The sequence below is a fragment of the Callithrix jacchus genome, chromosome 5, assembly GCF_049354715.1.
Source record: "Callithrix jacchus isolate 240 chromosome 5, calJac240_pri, whole genome shotgun sequence".
Lineage (NCBI taxonomy): Eukaryota > Metazoa > Chordata > Mammalia > Primates > Cebidae > Callithrix > Callithrix jacchus.
In genome coordinates, this window is record NC_133506.1 from 8,961,490 (window position 1) to 8,987,438 (window position 25,949).

General features: G+C 47.0%; 1 protein-coding gene and 1 non-coding gene across 17 annotated transcripts in view; one reads left to right on the forward strand and one right to left on the reverse strand.

Annotated features, from left to right (window-relative positions):
- The first annotated feature begins 1,155 nt into the window (after positions 1-1,155).
- Positions 1,156-25,949, forward strand: part of SNPH (syntaphilin) — a 42,344-nt gene continuing 17,550 nt past the window's right edge. For 10 of the 16 annotated variants that reach the window (XM_078371171.1, XM_078371174.1, XM_078371169.1 and 7 more), the window contains exons 1-2: positions 1,156-1,260; positions 1,512-1,618. The gene's annotated coding sequence lies outside the window, so the exon portion shown is untranslated. Of the gene's footprint in view, positions 1,261-1,511; positions 1,671-25,949 lie in introns of those variants that run through there. The other 6 variants (XM_078371173.1, XM_078371172.1, XM_078371177.1 and 3 more) reach the window with 2 other exon arrangements.
- LOC128932297 (U4 spliceosomal RNA) lies at positions 13,214-13,348 on the reverse strand. The gene has a single exon (XR_008481944.1). It is a non-coding gene; the product is annotated as a U4 spliceosomal RNA (small nuclear RNA).

Here is a 25,949-nt window from a genome sequence, read left to right on the forward strand (position 1 = left end):
GTGGGTGGAGAGGAGGGAGTTAGTATTTTATGTAGAATGGTTAAGGAAGGCCTCCCTGACACTGTGACATTTGAGCAGAGACCTGGAGGAAGAGCAGGATTGAACCATGTGCCTCTCTGGTGTATCCTAGGCAAAGGAGACAGCAAATGCGAAGGCCCGGCAGTGAGGCCTCAGCAAGAAGGACAGCTTGATGGGAGAAAAGTGAGTGGTGGGGAGAGCCACACAAGATGAAGTCAGAGAGCTGGAGCAAGATGAGAGCATGTGGCCGAGAGCGATATGGAAAACCACTGGATGGTTTAGAGCAAAGTAATGACACATCAGACAGGGGTGGTTCAGAAAGAAGGAGCCCATTCTCACTCCACCTACTTTTCCACACATGAAGCAGAGACTTAAGACAAAAGGACTTCCAGGATGGTGGAACCAGGCCCAGAAAGTGAGTTAACTTATCAAAAGTTGCATGGCTAGAAGTGGAAGGGCTTAGGCAGAAAATCCAGTTTTTTGGACTTTTTGGTCTTCTTGTTTCCCCTGTGATATCAGACGGAAGACAGAGGAAAAAGAGCCACAACGAACATTTTAGGTTGTGATTGCTTAGCTCTCTGAGATCTTTCCAATGATTCACCTTTTCACTACTTCAAAGGAAAACATTTCCATTTTCAGATATTTAAGATTCCTGCTATCATTTTTCTTAGTATCCCAAGCGCTGCTTGCCATTCACATTAAATAACCCTGGTACTCAGACTTCATTTGGGCAGTGAAAAATGTTCCTAAAGGCTTTTGGATAAAAATGACTATTTAACTAGAGCCAACTATGTGCCAGGGAGTGAGATTGGTATCATCATCCCACGTTACAGAAGAAAAAGCTGAGACCCAGAGAGGTGAAGGGTCTTGCACAGGGTCACACAGCCTGTTAGCTGACCAAGACTCTTTCCAACATGCCCGACCGATTGCCCAGCTCAGAGTACCGGCTGGTGTGTAGGTGGGAGAGGACCCCGCTCCCCGTGTGCTCGCGTCTCTGCTCCCAGGGCCTCTAGAGCAAGATACCAACTATCTCTTTAAGAAGGAAAGTAAAGACGGGCCGCTTACGCAGCTGCCGGCGAGCCGCCGACTGGCTGGTCCCCTCCATCCACCTCACCCTCCCCGCTCCTCCCTCCCGGCAGCCCCAGCCCCGACAAGCACCCAGCTAGCCGCCTCCTGCAGGGGCTCGGGAGAGCAATTCGGCGGCCCCCGGCAGGGCAGCTGAAGCCATGGAAGCCTCCACAGGTGATGACAAGGACCCCGGGGACCTCCGGGCCCACTACCTAGCTGCACCCGCCGCAGCCCAGAGTGCCAAGTGTCGGGGGTGGGGTGGGGGCCTCGGGCCGCGAGGAGGAGGGGACCGAGCACCCGGCAGGCAGCCTGCCCTCCAAGCCTTCTGGCTGCAGCGGCCCAGCTGTCAGCGGCCGGGGGCTCAGCTGCCCGGGTGTTCCCCGCCTGCGCTCACCCGCCCCTATCTCTTTTTCCTAACCCCGCAGGTCGCTGATCAGGGCCTGGCGGCTGCAGCAACGACTGCAGAGGCGCTGCGCCAAGCCGGGCCGGAGTGGTGCGAGCCGGCGGGGCTGCGGAGGGCGAGTGGACTCAGGTGAGGAGGCCGCGGCGGAGCTGGGAGCTGGCCCTGCGCTGCACCGCGGCAGGTGGGGGCCGCATGCAACCGCTTGCTGCGGTAGAATCCCTTGGAGGGCACCAGCCTAAGAGGGGTTAATCGTGACTCATTCTTACCCTCCCTTCGTTCCCCTACATCCCTTTAAGCTCTTCCCTCCCTTCCCTTCCCGTGAAATTTACGAACTAGAGGGTGCTGATTGCAGCAGGGAAGATGCCCAAAGTGGGCGATTAGGAGGTTTTTAGGGAACCCACCCCTCCCAATTTTTATTTGTCTTCCTCTTCTGGCATTTGGCAAACATTTAAGCTTCTCTTTTCCTTCTTGGGGGAGGAGCAAGGGTACCTGGGGGTGGGAGAAGGATGGAACCCCACACCCACCCCAAGGTCAAGTGCCAATGACTGCTTCCATCCCATCTTTCCCTCTGAGAAGTATCAGGGCCCTGCAGTAGATCCGGGGGGAAATGCCCATAAGTCCTAGAGTGGAAGAGCTGAGCCTCAGTCTCCCCTGAGCTTCCCTGGGATATGAAGCCTTCCACTCCCCAGCAGGGAGCTGGGCTGTTTGCAACACCTACTGGCCTGGGGAGCCCCATCTTCTCTTCCCCAACCCTGCAGACTGAAGGAGAGGCGGGTCATACGCTGTCTGTTTCCTCTGCCTTCTCTGCCCATCTGGTGGTGTAGGGATGGGTTGGAGGCTTCTCAGAAAAAGGTGGTCTCTGCAGGCAGAGTCATGTAAGGAAAGTGCCAGAGATTGGGGTTCTAGGCCCTTTGCTAATTGGCCACAAGTAGCCATCTTAGAATTGTTTAGGCGTGGGTGTCTGCTCATCTGTTAAATGCAGGGACTGGATTAAATGATCTGTATAATTTCAGTGTATCACTCAAGCAGCTTTTACATGTTAGGGGGACCCCTTGCTAAGGCAATTTAAATTTAGGTCCATGAAATAATCAGGGCTTCCTCAGTTGATCTCTTTCAACTCTGGACTTCTCAAGTGAAACACTGACCTTGTGGGCCTCAAGGAACTGGAGGCGCCAGACAGCCCTATGGTGACATCCGTGTACTGCCAAGTGACTTCCCTTCCCCCATCTTCAGTTTCTCCATCTGTAAATCTAGGGGTACACCTGCAGAGGGCTGATGCGAAAATTAAGTGAGGTATATGTGGAAGCACCTAAAATAGTGCCTGTGCCTGGCACATAGTAGGTTCTCAGGAACTCAGGACTTAAGAGATAGACTGGGGGAAGGGAGGAAGAGGTGGCTGCTTATAGTCGTCTTCTCCTCCCCCTCCCCTCCCCTCCCAGTCTCTTCCACACCCCTACGGATGGTGTCCCTGCCAGGGGTAATGAATCCTGAAGTGTGCTGGGCCCACCAGGCTCAGAGCCTAGGCAGCAACATTTCCACTGCAAGGACTGTGACATCGTTCCAGCAAATGATGGGCCCAAGGAGACCTATAGCCCAGCATTGGTTTGGAAAATCCTGGCATCCAAGGGCGGAGTCTCTGAGGGAACAGAAGCAGCAGAATCTTGTGTGCTGGCAGCAGGGCAGGAATCAGGTCTTCCGGATCTCATAGGAATCCCACTGCGGCTCTCTTGCTCTCCCTGGAGTGTCTCCCTAGAGTCACCCTGAGGCCAGGAGTCACGTTTTTGGTGCCTGTATTTTCAGTTCTTTATCTTCCTGCTGTCATTTTCAGCCTAGCATGCAACTCTTTCTCCTCACTATTCCACAGATACCTTCTGCCTTTTGACAGCATGATAAAGGAGGTTCCCCACAGGGCCGGGTGGGGGATTTTGCTGCTGCACCATTTGGGCCAAAATAAGTTGTCGTGTCCCCCCACCTCCACCCTCAGTTTTTATTTGGCAGAGGCCCTGTCATTTTCCTTTCTGTGTCTCCAGCCTCTGGCCCATGAGTTGGCCCAAAGTAGATGCTGTAAGTATTGAATGAAACGAACTTGAGGAAATTATGTCCCTAGTCCAACTAGGTTAGGGAGAAACTGGGAATGTGTTGATTGTAGAGGTGAAAGCCCTTTTAAGTGTAGGACATCATACAGGTTGTTGGTTTTCATTATTATTATTTCTACTACTGTTATTATTGCTATTACTGGTGGTGAACAGATGCTTTGCCTACCCTCTAGGGCTCCTGACTAGACCAAAAGGGGCCAGATGTGCCTGGGAGGGTGGTGATGTTGGCAAAAAGGGATCCAGATGGCGCTGGCTGGTGTGACATGACTGTGAAGGCAGGATTGGGAAGGGAATGATTCTAGTCATTTTCTGTGTTTGAGGGAGGGGAGCAGATAATTAGAATCAAGTGGCCAACATGGATATGCAGTAGAAAATCATGAGACCCAGGTCCAATGTCGCATTCAACCACCACCTTATTACATGACCTTGGGCCAGTCAGACCTCCCCTCAGGCCTCTGTGTGCCCATCTATATAATGATGGGACTGGACTAAGTCATCTCTAATACCCCTTCTGCTTCTGACAGTCTGTCAAGTGGATTTTGTTAAATAAAAATCAAACAACTATTATTACCCTCAATGTCATTTATGAAGTCCTAGACCATTAACTATCTCAGGTAATCCTTATAGCAAATAATGCCTATTTCAAAGATGAGGAGACTGAGGCTTGGAAAGATTGAGGGACTTGCTCATGCTTGCACAGCTAGACCTGTTACCTGACACCAAATCTGTCTGGAACATGCTGTGTCAAAGGTTTCACTGCCTCTTCATGCATACCTTGCTGATGCTATGAGTTGTCTGTGCATTTGAAAATGTGTATAGGGGTGTGGAGAAGAAAAAACTGTGAAAAATTTATGGTGAGACATCAGGCATTTCTCCCAAGTGATTGTTGCAGGGTACTTCCTGGTTGAAAACTGTGAGAGTCAGGATTGGTGAGTTTTCCTTTCACCATGAGCTGTGCTTTGCTGATGGTTGGTGGATGCCCCTTTACCAAGGATAATGGTTAGGCCTGAATGACAGTCAAGACAGACACATTTTTTGAGTCTTCTTCTTTTTTGAGATGGAGTTTCACTCTTGTCGCCCAAATTGGAGTGCAATGGCTCAATCTTGGCTCACTGCAACCTCCACCTCCCAGGTTCAAGCAATTCTCCTGCCTCAGCCTCCCAAGTAGCTGAGATTACATGCACGTGCCACCACGCCCAGCTAATTTTTTGTATTTTAGTAGCAACAGGGTTTCACCATGTTGGTCAGGCTGGTCTCAAAATCCTGACCTTGTGGTGATCTGCCCACCTTGCCTCCCAAAGTTCTGGGATTACATGCATGATCCACAGCACCCAACCTTGAGTCTTCTTAAGTGTTGTGCTCTGTTTTACATGGGTTCAATTATTTACTGCTCAGATCATCCCATTATGTAGGCACTAATATATATATATATAAATTTACCCATTTCCAAGGCAGAGAGGCAAAGGGTCTTACCTAGAGTCGTATAACCAGTGTATCATAGAACCTAGAAAATGTTTAGCTGAAAGTGCACTGGACTGGGTGTCCAAAAGGTCGCTTCTAGTCTGAGCCCTTCCAATGACTGCGTAACCTTGGGTAAGCCAGTTTCCCTCTGAGAGTTCCATCCCTCAAATGATCGCATGCGTCTACTGGCTTTAAAAGGCCTACGTGCAACCTTGTTCCAGTATTGGAGGTGGAGAGGATTCCTTAACTTGCTGAACATTGATCAGCATTTGTCATTATTTATTAGCTAGGCCCTGGAGTGTACAGCATACAAGAAAGAGTAAATGGCGAGTCCTAGTTTCAAGAAGCTCATATCTAACAGAGGGAGACAGATGCCTAAACATGTAGGTATGAGAAAACATCTGGAAGCTATAAGACATACTGATATGTATGTGATGGGGTGGGGAGACAGAGAGAAGGGAATGATCTTTCCTACTGAGTGGGTCAGGGAGGCTTTAAAGAGATGATGCCATTGACATCTCTTTACTTTTGGCATTGAGTTTGTGAATGATAATTTAATAATAATAGTATAGGGTTCTATCCCATTTAGAATGTTTCCAAACAGCCCTAAAGACTTGTTGGCTCCTGTCCTCATCAGTCTAGAAGGTGGACACAGAGTCTGGGGGACCATCCAAGCTCACTCCGTGGCACAGTTTCGATGGAACAATCCATTTGTCCAAGGTAGACCAGAACTCTTCCTGTCCTCAGAGGCTTCTAGAAGCAGGTTTCTGAAATTCCTCTGAAAAAGACTGTCTCGTGCCTATAACCATCTGATAGGCTTGGGGAATTCTTCTTCGTGTCTATTCTAGGCATTCCACCTGTCTGGAGGAACACCTAACACCTGAGAAGTGAAGGCATGTACCTAAGATTGCTCAGCAGGGCTTGGTTCATAACTCTGGCCTAATGGGAATTGCATTTCTGAGCCACATGGGGTCTTTCTACATCTAGGCCACCAGAGGCCCGGGGCGCCAGTTCTTCATCTGATGGGCAGCTGGTGCTGAGGGAAGTCTTGATGCAGGTGATGTGAAGCTCAAGCTGAGGGCCTTGGAGAGGCAGAGGCTTGTGTGTCCCAGGCTGCTTTGCATTCATCAGATATTTATGAGTGTTTGTCGCATGCTCAGCACTGTCCTCTGAATTGAGGTGCTGAGCCAACCAAAAGGGAGTGGCTGGGAAGCAGCCTGATGCAGCAGGCAGAGCCAGCACCGAGGAGTCAAGAGACCTGCGTCCTTACCCCAGCTCTGCCATTGACCCGTCAGACCCTTTGCTATTCCATGCTTGTAAAATGGGAGTCAGAGGTGATGATCTGTAAGAGCTTTTCTAGTTCTGAGTGGCTAACAATTCAGCAACTCTTTCTTTTTCCTTTTTCCTTTCTTTCTTTCTTTCTTTTTTTTTTTTTTTTTTTTTTTTTTGGAGACAGAGTCTCACTTTGTTGACCAGGCTAGAGTGCAATGGCATGATCCTGGCTCACTACAACCTCCGCCTCCCAGGTTCAAGTGATTCTCCTTCCTCAGCCTCCCAAGTAGCTGGGACTACTACAGGCATGCACCACCATACCTGGATAATTTTTATATTTAATAGAGATGGTGTTTCACCATGTTGGCCAGGCTGGTCTCAAACTCCTGACCTCAGGCAATTCACCTGCCTTGGCCTCCCAAAGTGTCTTTCTTCTGTTCTGTAATGACTTTAAGGGGTGGAAGGGTGGATAGGATACATATAATTATAATTTGAGGAAGAATAAGATAAATATAATAAGAGGTATGAACAAATGTTCTGTGGATTTGCTGGAGGGAGAGAGCTGGGGAAAAGCTCAGTTCAAAAGCCACCTCTGCAAAAATAGAATGATGCAGATATGGTTAGATGAAGTTATGTGTTTTTGTTTTTTGTTTTAACCAAGAAAAGTAGCAGAATATTGCTGTCATACTGGGACAGGAAGTCTATAGCAGAGCAGTGGGTCCTGGATGTAGATTTCACAAAGATCAGTGCATTTGCGAATCCATCCTAGGTTGGCCAGCTTTTTATTTTACCAGATGAGGACCTTCAGATGACACTTAGGGTTCTCTTTACAGTCACTACCATATAATAAGAGAAAGAACATTTTAATGCTTCTATTCCCCCAAGTAAGAAAGCCATGTTATCAGAAAAAATTGGCATTCCTTCAAGTTGAATACGTTTTGCTTTGTTAGAACTCACTGCATTGTCTGTATTTTCTTCATTTTGCCATGGACTAGTGTTCCTGTGTTTGGCTCTGAAGTTGGGCTGCTGGAGTTTGAATTTTGGCCCAGATATTTTTTTTTCCTCAGAGCCTTTGTTTCCTCATCTGTAAAATTGGGAAATGATGTTGTCTCCTAAGGTCATTAGAAAGTCTCTACAGCAAAATGAAAGATGTTGAGCAAGGGATGTCAAATGCTATTGTCTACAAAGGTAAAACAGGCTGGGGTTATAGCAAATTGGAAAGTGCTTGCTTGAAAGAGGCAGCGGCTATCCTGCTCCCACCCTTCTTGCCCAGTGTTGTCAGATGTGCCCAATGTTGTCGGATCTTCTGATTTATAAGTTAGAACTCTGGATATTTGTTTGTGACATCTCCTAATTTTTAAAATTTGACTGACTAGGCACATATTAAAATGTGTATGTGGCAGGCCATCAGTCTGTGACCTCAGATGTAAAGTTTTAGATGCTAGGCACATAGTGCTCAGTAATTATTGGCTGGCCCACAGACAAAGGCGGAGAAAAGAAAGAAGGCTGGAAAGGCAGCCTAGGCCAGGGAATGCCTTGTTTGCAAGACTGGTGCATTTAGCCTGATGTTGGCAGCTTGTGATCTTCTGCTTCTGGCTCCCCAAGCTTCAAAGGCTCTGATGGTGCCCCTTCCCTTTTGGCAGCACTGTCAGGATTAAGTCTCTGGGGATGGAGGCCTCCAGATACCTCGGTACTCCTTGAAGTTGGCCCTAGCCAAACCTCCCTACCACAAGGTCTCTGAAGCTTGGTCGGCAGCTTCAGAAGAGGGAACTTGGCTAGTGGCCTGTGCAGCCTGGCATAGGAGCCACCTTTGGAAGAGAGGTGTGAAGAAAGGTGCCTGGCAGGTCCTCAGTGTGTGGGGTAGTTCCTGTGTTCCTGTTCTTTTTTTTTTTTTTTTTTTTTTTTTTGAGGTGGAGTCTCACTGTGTTGCCCAGGCTAGAGTGCAGTGGCGTGATCTTGGCTCACTGCAACCTCCATCTCCGGGTTCAAGCGATTCTCCTGCCTCAGCCTCCCGAGTAGCTGGGACTATAGGCACATGCCACCATGCCTGACTAGTTTTTGTATTTTTAGTAGGGACAGTTTCACAGTGTTAGCCAGGATGGTACCAATCTCCTGACCTTGTGATCTGCCCACCTCGGCCTCCCAAAGTGCTGTAATAGGCGTGAACCACTGCACCCCGCCAGCTCCTGTTCTTTGGAAACCCTGCCAGCCTTGCAGCAGAGCTACTGCTGCCCTCTCCTTGGGTTGTGCTGTGGTCTGGACAGCAAGCAGTCTCTCTGTGGACAGCTCTGCCACATGTTCCCTGCAGAGGGAAAGTTGGGATCTGGTTGCAGAGAGAGCCTAGAGTGTTCTTAAAGAAGAAACTCACAGGACCTGTTAATTGGCAACAGGATTCCTACCAGGGTTTCAGGGCCTTCTAGGATTCAGATTACAGCCACTGATGACAGTTTACATTTTTTGTGGCTTCAGTTAATCAAATATTCATCAAGAACCTATGATGGTAAGGTTCTATTCTGGCCAAAGTGAAGACATGCAAAGAAGTATTTATATCCATTCATTCAACCAACATGTACTGAGGATCTGCTCTACACGCAGGCACCAAGATGTGGTCCCTACCCTCAGGGAGCTGTTTAGCCTGGTTGGAGGGAAGGTCTGTGAGTGGTGCACAGGGCCTGACACATAGAAATATTAACCACAGCTACCATTTGACTGTGTGTCTTCTGAGTATGAGGTGGTAGCCATCATAGCTCTGCAGGTGTTTACTAAGCCTTGATTCCTCGTTTTATAGAGGAGGACACTGAGACTTCGAGAGGGGAAGGAATTTGTTCAGGTTACACAGCTGCTGTGTTGCAGAGCCTATGCTTAGATGCCGGTCTGCTTGGCATCAGAGCTACGTTCTTTTTTCTAAGCCATACCGCCTCTAAATAAGTGATTGGTGAACAAAAAATAAATTCAACTACCATTTGTTGAATACATACAACAGGTGAAGCACTGTGCTGCTTGGTAAGATAGGAAGTGTTTTAATTGTTGAGGAAACTAGGGCCACTAGGAAGAAGAAACTGGCCCAAAGTTATATAAGCACAAGGGGTGGGGTGAGCACTCCAACACAGGTATACAGGATATGGCTTTCCACTGTAGTGAGGGAATAGTCGTCTTCAGGGGTAAAGGTATTCAAAGTGCAGGCACAGGAGAGAGTGTGGGTTTCTGCATGCCCTGAGGGACAGATGCCAGACCAGTCCTTGCAAGTGCCAGCAAAGGAGGCAAATTTTGGCTCAGTTCAAGGGAGAAAATTTAAAAATCTAGTAAGAAAACAATGTGTTTTGAGAGCTAGCACCTCATCTCTGGGCTGCTCACGTAGGGTTGGATGTTCTAGGAGGGATTCTTGCCATGGGACGGAGTTTGGAAAGGCTGTTCTTAACAGCTGTAACCCAGAGGATCTGGGATTGTAGTATAGGGCTGGTCACAGGTGAGGCAAGCAGTGGGTGCCACTGGCATTCCCAGGAGAAGGAATAGCTGTAGGTCGGGACTATCTGAGAAGGCTTCCCAGAGGAAGAGGAGGAACTAGAACAGGATCTAAAGAGCTGGTGCTAGACAAGGGAGCAGAAGAGGACTGTGTGAGGATGGTGAGTCTGAGGGCACTGAGCTCTCTAGTCAGGCTAGGCCGTCAGTCTGGTGCTCTTTAGCAAAGGGCAGTTCCCTGTCCTTTCTGGCTTTAAAATGGAAACAGAGGCACAGTAAATCCTGGGTCCTGGGTCTTTCCCAAAGCCTCATTAGACAGGCAGTTTGGCACCACTTCCCCCGTATTACTTCCCACACACTCCCTCTGTCTGCATTGTATCATTCACTCTCTCTTCCAGCCTCCCTTTCAGAAGTGGCAGACTTTGGACATCTAGCCCCAGAGGGAGAAGGGGTGTTTCAAACATCTCCTCTGCTGTGAGGGAAATGTCATGGGGCAACCTAAGTCTTCTGACAGTAGCCACCTTCTTCATTTTGGGGGCTCAGAGCCAAAAAAGGAGGAGCTACAGCTCTATCCACTGAAGTGGCCCTGGGCCTTCTGGGAGCCACTCGCTGCTTCAGAGTCAGGCCTGGCTCATTTCCAGTTCCACCACTTGTTAACCTGGGACTTCAGACAAATTGTGTTACCCCCTGGGCCATTTTCTCATCTGCCAAGGAGAAATCGATTATTCCTGCCTGAGAGGAGATGAGATGATCTGTTGCGGTCCCCTGTGGGAAACAGCCTGGTATATAGCAGATGTCCCCCCAAACACTGCTTCCTCCTGTTTCTATGGGCCTTGATTGCTTTTCTGACCCTCTAAGTCCCGACTCTTGTCCAGGTTAATGATATCAGCTACACTACATGTCAGGCTCAGGGGATATGTGACCTTATAACATCCTCCTGACAGCCCAGGTAAGAAAAGCATTATTATAGAAAGGGAAGCTGAACTGTAGGAAATTGAAGCAATTTGTCCATGATCCCACAGTCTTATATGGCGGCTGAGCTACCAAATACCTGATTCCAGAGCCCAAACTCTCCCTGCCCCTCATTTTGCTTTCTCATTCTCTTCTTCTCCCCATTTCTATTCTCTTAGGCCTGTGAATGTACATTCCTTCCTCCTCAAAGCTGAGCTGGGCTCTTAAAGCAAGGTTGCTAGCCCTGGACCCAATAGGAGTCAGGTGGCCTAAGAGCTGGAGAAGGACATTTTGATGCATTTTGACTGCAGAAAAGTCCCCAAGTGACCCTTGGACATGTTCTACCCCAGTCAGCAGTATTTCCTCTCTGCCATTCCTTTCTACCTCAATTACTTTTACTTGCCCTGTTCCCTCTGACTGAAATTTTCTTCCTACTAGTACTGCTATCTCCCCATGTTCAGATCTGTCTCAAAGCCCAACTCAAACACAATCTTTCAGGGGTCCCGCTTCCAACTCCCGCAGCACCTTCACAGAGCCCATGCTCTTACTCACCAGCCTAAGCTCTATGCTCTTAGAGGATGGAGAGGACCTGAGCCCTCCACACCTTCCTATTTCCTGACCTGCAGAGACCAGCCCTCCCTGGGTGGCACCCAGGGCCTAGATTGGCACTGTAGACCATTTGAGCTAACACTCTGTTTTGTGCCTTCCTTCTGGAGAGCCCCTTCCCCCTCCACCCCTCCACAGGAGGGGAGCTCCTTACTCTTGGACCATGTGCCTGAGGGAGAAGGCCTCAGAAGCTGTTAGCCTGACAGAGGTGGGTGTTATAAGGAATCCCCAAGGCCAGCCATCTAGATGAAAAAGACCAGGATCCAAGCCTAGGCAGCACCAGCCCCCTTGGCCCCCTTGCCCTGCTCTCTAGGTGGTTGAGAAGAGAAAGCACAGACTGGAGCTGGAGGCGCTTGGACTGCTGTCTCCGTCTCTGCCATAGACTGATTTTGTGACTGAGCAAGTCACTTAATTTATCTGACCATTAATACCTCAATAGTAAACGTGGGCATTATAATCATAACCCAGGCCTCCTAAGAGCAAAGCTGGCATGATAATTAAACCAGATTAGAAATTTTCTATGTGTAAAGCCCATACTTAGCCCGGGGGCTTCATTTATCAGACACAGTAGGTGATTAATAAATGCCAGCACCCTTTCATCCATGTTGTATAGGAATTACTTTGTGACTTCCCTACTTTCCCAAAGCTTCAACACATCTTCAGTTGGCAGTGAGCTCCCTCCTCACTGGAGGTTTTCAAACTGGGTCCAGGTGACTGCAGAACAGGGATGTTATTCAGAGAAACAGAACTTCAGTCAGGTGGTGCTGGGCTTTGAAACGTTCAGATTCTTTCCTGTCCAGAATTCTTGTGACTCTGTGAAGAATCACACTCAGATCTCATTGGTCAATTATTAGAAATCAGTTGGGGTTCAGCTTGGATGTCTGTTTTGCACAGATAAAAGACAGAATTCTGCTGGAGTTGGGAGCTAATTGAAAGCTTTCTCCCAAGAGGTAACAAGGGTAGAAACAAAATCAGGCCCAGGAGGAAGGGCTCCAAGGGACTCTGAAGGGAATCTGGCTGGGATGTTAGGGGCATGTGGCTAGATGTTTAGGTTGAATTTGGGGAAGGCTATACCATGGCTGCTAGAAATAGTTTAGATTACTTTGTCTCTGAATCCCCAGTACCCAGCACAAACCAGGCACACAGGAAACACTCTAGAAAAATGCTGAGTAAATGACAAGAAGCTTTGTCATCCCTATCAGATGGAATCTTGGGCTGAGAGATTCCATGGCCATGTGGGAGTTTCATACTCTGTGTCTGTGTGTGTATATGTCTGTTTCTGTGTGTGTCTATGTCTGTGTGTGTGTGTATGTCTATGTCTGTATGTGTATATGTGTGTGTGCCTGTGCATGTGTCTGTACATGTGCCTGTGTGTGTGCCTGTGCATGTGTCTGTGTGTGTGATTGTGTGTGTCTGTGTGTATGCCTGCATCTGTGCCTGTGTATATCTGTCTGTGTGTATGCCTGTGTGTATGTGTGCCTGTGTGTCTGTGTATCTGTGTGTGTGTGTCAGTGTCTCTGTGTGTGCCTGTGTATCTGTCTGTGCCTGTGTGTCTATGTGTCTGTGTGTGTGTCTGTGTGTGTATCTATGTGTGTGTCGGTGTCTGTGTGTGTGTATATCTGTGCATGTCAGTATCTGTGTGTGTGTCTATGTTTGTGTCTGTGCATGCCTGTTTGTGTCTGTGCCTGTGTGCATCTGTGTGTGTGTGTGTGTGTGTCTGTGTGTCAGTGTCTGTGTGTATGTGGTGTCAGTGTCTATGTGTGTGTGTTGCTTGTGTTGTTTGCCTGGCTTCCTAAGACGACTCCTGTTTGCTATGCTTCCCCTTTCCTTTTCTCCACTCCTTCCCTTCCTCCTCCTTCTAACTTTATTGAAATACAGTTAATAACAACAAGCTGCACATATCTAAAGTACAGTTTGGTAAATCTTAACATATTTCTTTTTTATTTCTTTCAATTAGCAATAATCATGCCTTGGATAGACCACATTGGCTACGATACCGCCACTCTGCAAAGCTATACTGATGAAACCATCACTACAATTAGGATAGTGAACATGTCCATCATCCCCAAAAGTTTCCTCCCTCCTCATTCTCAGGCAATGACTGATCTGCTTTCAGTCAGTACAGGTTACTTCGCATTTTTTAGTAATTTATATAAATGGAATAATATAATATGCACAATTTTGGTTTGGCCTTTTTACTCAGCATAATTATTTTGAGATTCATGTTGTATATACCAATAGTTTATTTCTTTTTTTTTTTGAGACAGTCTTGCTCTGTCACCCAGGCTGGAGCACAGTGGTACCATCTTGGCTCACTGCAACCTCTACCTCCCGAGTCCAAGCAATTCTCCTGCCTCAGCCTCCCAAGTAGCTGGGATTACAGGCATGTGCCACCATGCCTGGCTTTTTTTTTTTTTTAGTAGAGATGGCGTTTCACCATGTTGGCCAGGCTATTCTCAAACTCATATTCCATAGTATAAAGAAAGGATAAATTATCATTTGTTGATACATTCATCTGTTGATGGGCATTTCATTTTTTCCAGTTTTTTTTTTTTGTGGCTATTACAAGTAAAGCTGTTATAAATGTCTCTGTATAAATCTTTCAATGGACATACATTTTCCTATTTTCTTGGGTAAGTTCCTAGGAGAAGAATGGCTATATCATTTGGTAAATATATATGTAACTTTTTAAGAAACTGCCAGAGTGTTTCCAAAGCATCTGTACCATTTGACATTCCTACTGGTAGTGTTACGGGAGTTTCAGCTCTCCTACATCCTCATCAGGACTTGGTATGGTCAATCTTTTTAATCTTAGCCATTCTAATAGGCTTGTAGTGGTATCTCCTTATGGCTTTAATGGGCATTTTCCTAACAACTAATGACATTTAGCAACTTTTTGTGTCTATTTGACAGCCACATATCCTTTTTGGTGAAGTGTCTGTTCAAGTATTTTGCCCATTAATTAAAAAAAAAAAAAAAACTGGGCTATTGGCCTTCTTACTGAGTTGAATGAGAGTATTTTATACATTCTGGATATAAGTTCCTTGTTAAATATATATTTTGCAAATATATTATCTCAGTGTGTAGGGCTAGCCTTTAGAGGACCTGATGGAAGTTTCATACTCAGTGTATATGAGTGGGTGAGAGAGGCACTGATAGAAAGACTGGTTTCCAGAGAGACTCCAGCTGCTGCTGCTGCTGTTGCTGCTGCTGCTCCTCCTCCTCCTCCTTCTTCTTTTTCTCCTCCTCCTCCTCTTCCTCCTCCTCCTCTTCCTCCTCCTTCTTCTTCTTCTTCTTCTTCCTCCTCCTCCTCCTCTTCTTTTGTGAGACAGCATCCCACTCTGTCACCAAGGCTGGAGTGAAGTGGCACCATCATGGCTCATGCAGACTGCACCTCCTCAGGTGATCTTCCCACCTTAGCCTCCCAAATAGCTGGGACCACAGGTGTGCACCACCATATCTGGCTGAATTTTTTTTTTTTTTTTTTGAGACAGAGTTTCGCTTTTTTGATCAGGCTGGAGTGAAGGGTGCAATCTTGGCTCACTGTAACCTCTGCCTCCTGGGTTCAAGCAATTCTCCTGCCTTAGCCTCCTGAGCAGCTGGGATTACAAGCACATACCACCATGCCTGGCTAATTTTTATATTTTTAAGTAGAGATGGAGTTTTGCCATGTTGGCCAGGCTGGTCTTGAACTCCTGTACTTAAGCCATCTACCCACTTCAGCCTCTCAAAGTGCTGGGATTACAGGTATGAGCCACTGTGCCTGGCCCAGATTCCAGCTTCCGAATTCAGTTCTTCCCTTCTACCATTTAGAACCATGAAAGGATAGCACCTGGACCTGCATAAAGCTCACAGGTCTCAACAGTCTTATTTTGCAAACAGGGAGCCTGAGTCCCTTAGATGCCATGAAGGTCTAGTGTCAGAGTCCACAAACAGCTCTGCTGTCCAGTGGGGCCTGGCTGGCCCTTGATACCTTTTATTCCTGTGACCCTGGGTGAGTAAGGTGACTTAGCATCCCTCATCTTGTGAAGATGTGCACAGCAGTGCCTTCCTGTGGGTGAGAGGCTGGAATAGAGCTCTCCAGCTGACCCTCCCAACAGCAAGGGCAAGGGGTGTGTGTCAGCACCAATGCCACCAAAGGCCTTTTGGAGGCAGAGGAGGAGAGGCTATCTATTCAGTAAGGAAGGTTTGTTGAGCTCTACACTGACCAGATTAGGGGATGTACTAGCTGGAGCAGTGCCCACAGCTTTTCTGATTTGTTCTGAGTTGGGTGGAGCCTGGACAAGGGCCTTGTGACCTCTTTTGCCAGACCTCTTTCTCAGCTCACTAGCAGCACACACATATATATGTGCATGCATGTAGGCTCATTAACTCCCAAAAGGTGGGAGACTGTGGTCTACAGGTGGAGATGTGTGTAAACAGCCTGTATCCTATCGGTGCACCATGAGCTCTGAAAGGAGCATGTGCCACAGGGCTGTGAACTCTGTCTCCCTTGAGGCTACACACAAGCATTCAGGCCTGGATTGAACTTGGAAGATAAGTAGGCTGAAGAGGCTTGGGAGAGCTTTCCAGGGAAGACAGCACTGCATAGGCAGAAGTCCAGTGAATTTTCAAGATGAATTGTGAAGGAGTGTGTGGGAGACAAGGCTGAGAAGGCAGACAGAGGTCAGGTTGTCACAACAGCTCTATGAGGTGGGATGTGTTATCTCCACTTTAAATATTGGCAGACTGAGGGGCAATGAGCCCTGAGGGCCTCAGGTCTCAGTCATTCTCAATGGAAGAGCTAAGTGTCCTGGCCCCATGTACTGTGGCCTCCACAGTACTGGGCTTTGTCGCAAGAGGTTGAGAGGATGGAGCTCTCTCAGTGGCCCTCTTCCTGGTGCCTGAATTGATGGGATGGGGTTCTCAGAACTGGCAGGTCATCTGTTTGGCTGCCTGACTTCCCTCTGCTGGTGTTTACTAAGCCTTGATTCTGAATGTAGCTCTGTTCCTAGCACCTGGGAAGGCTCCAAGCCTCTGAAGGCATGATGCCCGTTCCTCTTTTAGCTCTTGTAGGATAACAGACACCTAGCCAGGTTCCCAAGCCCAGGGTGCCGCTGTTCACAACTCACAGGTCAGAACTGCCACTGCAACTCTGGATAGAGTGGGGTGTGTGTTTGTATGTTTTCAGCTGGGTAAACTGCCACCCCTGAATAGGGTTCTATTATTGAGGGAGGAGGGCTAGAACACTGGGTAGGCAGCGAAGCTAAGCCACACAGAAGCCTTGGTGTCATCACGATTCTTCCTTCTCCCTCATTCTCTACAGCCTGTCTCTTCTGGGGGCCCTGAAGAGTCTACTTCCTAAATTTCTCTTGAAGCTACCTTTACTTCTGTCACCTCCTCACCTCCATTCTCATTTTGACTTTTATAGCCCTCATTAAAACTTCATCATCTCTGACCTCTCCAGGTGCTTCTCCTCATCTCTTCCCAGTCTATGCTTGACAGAGCTGGGACAGGATTGTATTCTATAATATAAATCTGACCTTGAGCTTTAGACCTGCCTTGACCTTGAACTGTAAACCTGACTTTGCCCTTAAACTTGATCAGAACTTTTTTCTATAGGCTCAAAAGGCACCCCTATTTCCTCCTGGCTCAACCATTCTCTCTACTTTCCCTATGCCCTACACTGTGTGGTCTAGCAGTGCCCAGCCCTCCCCAGCTCTCTTAGTCTCTGTGACTCTGTAAATGCCAACCCCTGTTCCTGCTCAGAATGTGTAATGCTCCTCCACAGGCAGCTCCTGGGTACCTGGAGAACTACTATGCACCTGTCTTCCAGAGCTCTGCTCAAGGGCACCAGCTTCTGAGTTCTGCAGAGGAGTCCCTCTCGCTTCTGCCCAACCCCTCCCTGACATGTGCTTTGATTATGGGACTATTGGCAGAGGAGAAAGTGGCACACAATAGACACTTGGTAAATATTGACTGAAACGCCATGCCAGAGCTGCCACACAGATAGGAAATGATGTAATTAGAAGGGGGAGTAGCTTTGGGAGGCTTGCTTTCCATCTCGGAGCTAGGCTATTTCTGAGCTAGGCCTCAGTTCACCACCTGCATTTCCATGGGGCAGAGGGTGGAGGGTGGGGGTGAAGATACTTGCCACAGGGCCAAAGAGACATGGAAAAATCATCTTGGATGATTTGTATGTCTGAGCTTGAACAGTTTGCCTGTTAAAGCTTTGTCTAAGGGCTGGTGGTTTGATCAAGTAGAAAACCCAGCTAATGAATATACATTATGGGTGGGAGAACCAACAGGCAACCTAACCCTTCAGGAAAGCAGTTTGGCACCACATTTATGCTTTTTGACCCTATAAATCCATTACCAGGGAACCAGCCTAAATAAATATTTCTAAATACAGAAAAATAATCATGTACAAAGATGCCTATTGTAACATTATTTTTGATAGTTAGAAAGTCTAAATGTTCAACAGAGAGGGATGCTAAATGAACCATGATGGACCTATTAAATGGAATAGTATGCAGCCCATAAAATACTTTTTTATAAAGGATATGCCATATGGGTAGTTCTTTTTTTTTTTGAAAAGGGGCTCTTGTTGCCTTCGCTGGGGTGCAATGGCTCAATCTCAGCTCACTGCAATGTCCGCCTCCTGGGTTCAAGTGATTCTCCTGCCTCAGCCTCCTGAGTAGCTGGGATTACAGGCAAGTGCCACCACACCTGGATAATTATATATACATATATATTTTTAATTTTTTAATATTTTTTTATTTTTTAGCAGAGACAGGGTTTCTCCATGTTGGTCAGGCTGGTCTCAAACTCCCGACCTCAGGCGATCCACCCACCTCGGCCTCCCAAAGTGCTGGGATTACAGGTGTGAGCCACCATGCCTGGGCAATTCTTAAACTATGATAAATTTTAAAAAGATACAAGTTATGTTTTTGCCGTGGTTATAACTGTATAAACATAACCCCATGCCCCCCAAAAAATCTGTGCTTAGAAAAAGGCCTGAGAAGAGGCAGCAGTCAAATTAAACAGTAATTTATCTTTCAGTAGCAAAACTGGAAGGCTTTTAAACAGGTATGTACTACTTTTACAACTATATTTAAAACTTTAAAATTACCCAGTTGAAGCTATGGGAGCCCATTTTAGTTCTGTACCTTTCTGGGATAAGTTATTCAATTGTCTCTGAGGCTCGGTTTATAACACACGGGAAAGAAATTACCGTTCATTCGGGAGTGTGTGTGCCAGGCTCTCTGCATGCATCACTGAGTTCAGTCTTCACATCTGAAACCCCATTTTACATCTGAAGCTCATGGTCAGCCCTATGCTAGGAACTAGGTTTCCAGCTTCATTTTGCTCTAGGACAAAGCCCCTGCTCTCTACGTCATATCAGGGGCCCCTGTGATGCCTGCTCTGGGGAAAGGGCAGTGAGCAGGACACTTGAGAGTGCTATGTCAACTGAGCCAGTATGGGCTGAGCCTTTCCCCTGAGTTTATTTTACAAGGTTAGGGAGATCAGTGTTTGCCAGCAGGTGGGAAGAAGAGAGGTTTTACCTGGCTGCAGCCAGAGCTGGTGCTCTCTGCTTTACCTTCTTGGCCCTATCAGCCTTTTCCTGAAAATGATTTACCCCTCAGCTTAAGTATTCCATTCTTCTTCCCTGACAGCTTAGAACCAACCAAAAGATGGGGTTCCAGTCCTAACACCACTGATGATTTACTTGGGGCCTTGGCCAAGTGCCACCCACCCCAACACTGACCTCAGATCTTCTACATTTAAAATGAAATTGGACCAGAATAGAGATTCCAAACTCCAATGCCAGGCCGATAACAAACAAAACAGACCAGTTATAAGAGCAAGAGCTCTGGTAAGAACTTTGGCAAAAAGGAACCACTTCTCAGTCTCAGACAATCATTACCATGCAGAAATGCAGGCACAGAGCTGAAAGATCTTGCAATTTGTTTGAGACAAGCCAGAAAACATGGATTTAAAAAATATATGAAATATCTCAGTTTATAAATATTGATTGAATTGGAATACATATGCATGCAGGTCTTCAAGCGCAATACGGCTGTGGTCTGCCAGTTTGGAATCTCTGTAGTCACCTGTCTTTGAGAACCTTCTCACCCCAACCTTCTGGTACCTGACCCCTGGTGTACAAACACTGCTAGGGCCAGTGCTGGGCAGAATAGGATCCGGGGCTGTGAGAGCAAGGAGGTCAGTCTGCTGAGAAGGAGGAGAAGGCCCTAGGTTTGGCCTTCCTGGGCCCCCAGGCTCGCCCTTGCCCAATACTTAGCTTTCAAGGCTTCTAGAATTCCTCTCCCAGCTGTGACATGCACGGTGTACCAAGGGCCCCTTGTATGCTCAGCAGCACAACCTCCCTTCATTGTCATGACAGTGAGTAACCTCAAGTACACACAAGGAAATTGGTCCTGAGACTGATGGGCCTGAGGGCACACAACTCCCAATTGAGCTGGGATTTGAATCTACCACCTGAGCTCTTGCATATAGTCACTACAGCCCTTACAGGGGACCTGCTGGTGCTATTTTTTCAAAGATGAATAAAACTCTTCCAGCTCATAATCTAGCAGGAGAGACAAGCCCACTAAAATAGGATACTGTGTGTAGAAAGGACTATAATAATATAAACAAAGTACCACAAAGCTTTTTTTTTTTTTTTTTTTTGGCCTTTTTGTTGAGTTGCTAAGAAGCCTATCCTTACTTGGGTAGTGACATGGACCCAAATGATTGCAGACCCCCTTATTCATCCAGCAAAGATTTATTGAGGGCCTGTGGTAGACGGGCACTAGTCTAGGCACAAGGCACTCCTAAAGCATAAAATGGGCATCTATCCTTATCTTTCTGGAGCTTATATTCTAAAGACATAAAATAAATACATACATACATATGTTAGCTGTTGCTAAGGACAGTGGAGAGAAACGAAGCATGGGAAGAAAGAGGAGTGCTGTGGGAGGAGCACACAAACAAAGCGGTCAGAGAAGATTCACTGAGAGGGTGAACTTGGAGCAAGGGCCTGAAGCAAGAGAGAGAATACATGGGGCAGAGACCTGGGAGAAGAGCATTCCAGGCAAAAGGAACAGCATATGCAGAGGCCCTGAGGAGGAAATGTGCAAGAAGGCAGGGTGGCCAGAGCAGAGTGAATGAGGAGGAGCAGCAGATGAGGTTAAAGAGGTAAGCGGGCGTGGGGAGAGGGATGCACAGAACTTTACATCAGCCAAAGTAAAGGCTTTAGCTTCCATTGAAAGGAAGGACCATTGGAGGAGTTTTGAGGAGAGGAATGACATGATCCAACTCTTGTTCTAAAAGGATCCCTTTGGCTGCTGGGTCGAGTTTGTAGGAGATAATGAGACCTGCAGCATCCGAGAGATGGTGGTAGCTTGGACGAGGGATGGAGCAGTGAAGATGCCGAGAGGTGTCAGATTCTGTGACTGTGTCAGCCTCAGTCTCTTTATCTGTAAAATGCATACACTGTGAAGGAAAGAAAGCTGACAGACAGGCTTTTCTGATATATGTGAGGGTATTGGCCTACCTGACTGAAATGACGGAATTGCCATTAACTGAAATGAGGGAAGCTGCAGAAAAACAGATTTGTAAGGCAAAATAAGAAATTCATATTTTGGATGTATTAATTTTGAAATACTCTGTTTCAAAGTGGTGATGCCCTGAAATCCTGTTGTTTGGTAGACAGTGATCAGTTTGGGTTTTTTCTTTCCTTTTGTTTTTTTGCAGGTAGACTTAAGAAAGCATAAAATGATTCTGTAGTCAGGAACCTATCAGATATAAACTAGTATGGTCGTTCAGATTAAGATTTTGGACTGGAAGAAAGATGTAATATACATGAACAACATTGAGAATATGAATATATTCAGGCAAATAAATAATTACTGCTCTTTATGGAGTGCTGTCCCTATGCCAGGTCCTTGGTAGGCATTTCACATGTGTTATTGCTCATTGTGATTATACTTAGGCACAACTGTAATTAGCCCCCTTTGACAGATAAGGAGACTGAGGCTTGGAGGAGTAAAGCGGCATTCCCACTGTCATAAAGATGGTGGGGGTGGAGTTTGGAATTCAAATTTCCAAATCCAGTCATATTTGATCTAAAATTCAGTCAAATTTGATGCTCAAGCTGTGGTTTCTTTCTGTCAGGTTAGTCTGCCTCTCAGCAAAAGGGGAAAACTCGTTCTGAGACAGATACAGGGCCTTTAAAATAGGACATAGATGTTTGTAGAATCTCCCTTTTAAAGCATTTTAGAATGCTTACTTCGGCTAAATTAAGAGGTAGGGCAACTTTCTGGGTAACCTCAGGCAACTAACATGCTTTTTCTGGGTTTCAGTTTCTTTTTCCAAAGAAGGAAAACTTACTAGGAGAGGCATTTATTAATCACCCACCCTCTTCCAGCAAGTGTGAGCCACAATAGGCCTTGCTGAAGGCCCTGGATCTTATCGAAGGTGAAAGAATTCAGCATGGCATGGGAAGTGCTACTGGGAATCAGGTGGACAGTGACCAGCTGCTCAGGACAGCAGGGCTCCTGGGCTGAAACTGGCACGGTTGGGTGCGCTGCGCTCCGTGTCTCCATGCTGAGCCCCTGGGAGCTGCAGGAAGATAGATGAGCCTTGACTTCCAACAGGAGTGGCATGCCTGGAACGGTTGGTGGGATTAGAATGACCTGGTCCTGCTTCTATGGCTCCATTGTGGCCTTTGGCAAGTCTTCACTTTTCTGTCTAGAAAATGTGGCAGTTGGACCTCGATTGTCATGAAATTCCAGGAGAGAGTACGTGTGCATGAGTGACAGGAAGAGAATACAAGTGCAAGAGACAGCATGAGTGATTTTATGTGGTTTCTGGTTTTGTATTACCAGGAACAAGGAAGCTCTCTGATCTCAGGAGGGGTGGGGCCTTGTCCCTGGAAAGGGGCTGTCATTGTAGGTGGAAGAGATGACATCTCCACATCCCTTTAGTCCTTTGGTCCATGTTTTCCACATGTCCTTCAATCTCACATGAGCAAAGCACAGCACACACAGGGCAACTTGGGTGAGCTTCGAGGGCACCATCTTTCCTTAGGACCCACTTCGCAGACTCCCAGGGGACCATGGTCTTGGCCTGCAGCCTATCCCATGCAAAAATGTTTCTTTTAACATGCATGTTAGGGAGATCTTTATTTCTTCCAAAGAACTAATTTTTTTTTTTCCTTAGGGAGGAAGGGAGGAAGGCAGGAAGGGAGGAAAGGAGGAAGGGAGGGAGGGAGGAAGGAAGGGAGGGAGAGAAGGGAAGGAGGGAAATCAGGCAATGAGAGAGACATTGCCGACCTGGATCTAGAGGTCTACAAGTTGATTTCTTTTTTTCTTTTTTTGAGAGAAGGAAAGAAAAAAAAAGAGTAAAGGAGACCAATTTTCTAACTACCCTCCCATAACCATGAGAACAGTAAGACTGAGCGTAGTTTCCCTTTTGGCATCAGTGGCCAGGAAGCTGGAATTGAATCTCAATGTCATTATTGCCACCATGTATTTGTGGTCAGCTTGGATATTCCCTTCCTCTCTGGGCCTCAGTTTCAGTGCATATTTTATGCATGTCATTTAGGAGCTGCCTTAAAATTGTCAGGACTTCTCCTGTTATACCCCTAGGCTTTCCTTCTAAGATTTCTTTACTTGAAAAGCTACGTTTCCTTCTTATTTTTTTGAAAGTTTGCCTGGATCTAAATTGGGGGAGGACGAGGGTTGCAGTGCAGAAGCCTCACTGCTAAATTCAGGAGTGTACCCTCAAGGCCAGGCTCTGTCCCTGAATTTCTGGGTAACCTCAGGCAACTAACATGCTTGTTCTGAGTTTTGGTTTCTTTTCCTATAGAATGATAGCTTGTGATGAGGTCTACTCCAGATCCTTTCCATTCTATGATTCTGAGAGTGTATTAGTCCCTCTTGGTACTTGGGGTAAATGCCAGGTGGCAGGGGCACGACTCCAGGATTCCAAGAACCAAGGCAGAAATCTGGAAAAAAAATGAGAATCCATGGGGATGGAAGTCTTACCATTTTCCTCATCCTGTGATGCTTTAGAGCTGGAAGCTTGGGAGAAAGGGGAGGAGAGAGGGGCTGGACTGAGGCTTGACAGCTCTATCAGTCAGGAAGCCCAGGGAAGCATGTGCTGTGGCCAAGGTTGCTGAAGGGCCTCCATCTGCCAGGTGCCACTTGCCAGGCAGCCACCAAGCTGGGGCTGGCACCACTGCCCCTCCGTTCCTCATACTTCTCCATGGGTGTCTGCAGAGGGGCAGTCCTGGAGCAGCTGGGATGGTGGAAGCATGGGAACCAGTGTTCCCCCTGCTACTCCCAACGCAGACAGGATGCCCGCCAGTCATTGCCCTGGAAAGCCATCCCAGATCTGTTGGCCTAGCGGAGGTTGCCAGTAATTTCAAAGTCACTCAAGCCTGGGCCTGTTGAATTCCTCTGAGGTGATAAAATAAGAGTTATTTCTGAAGAAGGGAAAAAGAGAGATCTCCTTCAACAGGTAATAATGATACCAAGAAATATTCAGTCCTCTGATGTCCCAGGAACTGCCCCCATTCCTCCATTCATTACCTTGGTTGGATCCCAAAAGAGCAGGCAGGGCCAGGAAGGTGGTGCCTGAATGCATGAGATAGCTGAGACTAACAGAGGTCAAAGACCCAAGGTCACCAAGAGGGATGATGTGATACAGCCCAGAGGAGCTGAGGGTCTCTCAGAGGTGGGCTTGCACAGCGCCTGGGCTTCTGGCTGGGATGCAGCAGTTGTTGGAAGAGGAAAGAGCAGTGCTCCTAATGGAAAGGACTTCTCCTTTGCCTGTGAGGCTGATTCTCAGAGGAATAGGAAAGTCACTAGTTTGGGAGAAGGCACATGAAGAATTTCCCTTTTTTTTTTTTTAAATGAGACAGAGTCTCACTCTCTTATCCAGGCTGGAGTGCAGTGGTGCAATCTTGGCTCACTGCAAACTCCACCTCCCAGGTTCAAGCGATTCTCCTGCCTCAGCCCCCCAAGTAACTGGGATTACAGGCACTCACCACCTTGCCCAGCTAATTTTTATAAATTTAATAGAGACAGGGTTTCACCATGTTGGCCAGGCTGGTCTTGAAATCCTGATCTAAGGTGATTCATCCACCTCAGCATCCCAAAGTGCTGGGATTACAGGTGTGAGCTGCCATGGCTGGCCAAGAATTTCTTTTTAAACAACTTTCTGTACTATGTTTACCTCTTATTTCTGTGATATCCTGCTTTTATGGAAGCGTGACCAGCCAAAAATGCAGGTGTATATCTGCTCGTCTCCATTGTGGTATCTTAAAGTCTCACGGAAAAGTAAGTTTTTTCTTTTATACAGCAGAATGATGTGTGTCCTAGTTCTGCTGTGTTATGACACCTTCATGATGCTGTAGAAATACAGGTGCCTATGACCTGGAAGTCCAAGATGCAGCCCTTGGTGAGTCTTGTAACCTCTGGGGCTTCAGGTTTCCCATGTGTCAGATGGACTAGTCTCAACCTGGCCTCCCTCTATGGGGAACTTGTGAAGATTAAATAAAACTGTGAATATGCAAGAATCTTAGGGCCAGCCTCAGTCACGTATCTCCTCCAGGCTGACCCAGAATCAGGAGCACTAGGGAAGCATCCTGGGCTCAGCTACCTGAAGTCAGGTAGAGGGGGCAGTACTGGCCCTAGTTCTCCTTCTGCTGCAACTTGCTGAACCATTCTGGGAGAGTCCCTACCCCTTTCTGGACCATGTCTGTCTTTTTATTAATATGCAGTTCATTTAAATACACACACACACACACACACACACACTCTCTCTCTCTCACACACACACACACACTCTCTCTCTCTCTCACACACACACACACACACGTGTGTGTGTATATATATAATGAAGTCAGGGGCATGGTGGCTCACACCTGTAATCCCAGCAACACAGGAGGTGACACTGGGGGGACACTTGAGGCCAAGAGATTGAGACTAGCAAGAGCAACATAGTGAGACCCCATCTTTAAAAAATAAAAAGAATAAAAAATAGACTAGCCATGCGAGGTGGCTACTGGAGAGGCTGAGGCAGGAGGATCACATGAGCCCAGAAGTTTGAAGCCGTAGTGAGTTATGATTTTGCCACTGCACTCCAGCTTAGGTGACAGAGTGAGATCCCGTCTCTTTTAAAAAATAAAATATACATATATTAAAAAAAATTTTTTATTGAGATATAATTCACATTCCATAAAATTTATCTTTTTAATGGCCAGATGCAGTGGCTCACACCTGTAATTCCAGCACTTTGGGAGCAGGGAGGCCAAGGTGGGTGGATTGCTTGAGGCCAGGAGTTCAAGGCCAGCCTGGCCAACATGGAGAAATCCCATCTCTACTAAAATATACAAAAAGTAGCCAAGCATGGTGGTGAGTGCCTGTAATCCCAGCTACTTTAGAAGCTGCCACACAATAATTACTTAAACCTGGGAGGCAGAGGTTGCAGCAAGCCAAGATCATGCCACTCCACCCAGGGTGACAGTACGAGACTCTGTCTCAAAAAAAAAAGAAGTAGTCGTACTTCAGACCTTCTATATGTAAAACACATACAAGAAGAGCCTCTTCAGGTGAAATGGGGAG